This window comes from Echinops telfairi, unplaced genomic scaffold (genome assembly GCF_000313985.2).
Source record: "Echinops telfairi isolate 266 unplaced genomic scaffold, ASM31398v2 ScPeMD7_7468;HRSCAF=8506_1, whole genome shotgun sequence".
Classification (NCBI taxonomy): Eukaryota; Metazoa; Chordata; class Mammalia; order Afrosoricida; family Tenrecidae; genus Echinops; species Echinops telfairi.
In genome coordinates this window covers 1,938,192-1,939,057 of record NW_022111370.1, presented here as the reverse complement: position 1 = coordinate 1,939,057, position 866 = coordinate 1,938,192, and positions in this window count along the sequence as shown.

Genomic DNA, 866 nt, shown 5'->3' with positions numbered 1-866 from the left:
TCTCTCATGGAGTGAGCGTGTGTCCCACTTCCAATAAGCTATTTATCTCCTTAGCACCTCCAAATGAGGTCATCAAGGTGTGACCTGATTGACAGGCTAAACTTCACACTTTCACTCTTAAGTCTCAAACTGACAACAGATTATATAATGATCACATAGGGTCTACTTTTTTTCCAACTGACTCTTTAAAAAAAAGTAAAAATTCCTTAAAAGTTTCTAAAATATAATATTTTATATTTTTCTGTAAACAGACTTCCTGCTACTCTGTGACACTTCTCCCTTGCCCAGACCAAGCTGAAAACTTACTGCTTCACAGAACGGCATCATCATGTAAAAGTGCTTTGGCAACAAGAGTCAAATTTTGTCCTTGGAGTTTCAAAACCCAGCCATTGTTCAGAACAGATGGAAAATATATGTCATCAATTAGAGTCAAGTCTAGATCTGAGAGCCCAATCTGGATTTGGGGCCCAGTCCTCTCAACCCTCTAATCAATCCCAGGATAATGCCTTTGTGCTAATAAGTGTCTTGGTATCCGTGAATTTAACAGGGTGCAGGATCAGACTACATGGTCACATGCATATCTTGGTAGCCTCACCAAGTTCCTATGACGTCCACAGTGGTATGTGAAACCAGATGGGTGAGTTTCTTTCTTTCACATTGAAATAGTAGAACAAAATGTTTCTCGGATATTTAAGAGGAAAACATAATTGTCACTTACTGAGAACCTCAAATGAGAGAAAAGCATGGGTAATCTGCACAGACAGAAGATGGATGACTGAGAGAGAAAGGTCAACAAACATTTCAGCAGATGTCAGTGTAAGCAGATGGCCACAGAGGACCAGATGTTTCACCACTCCAAGCATTGA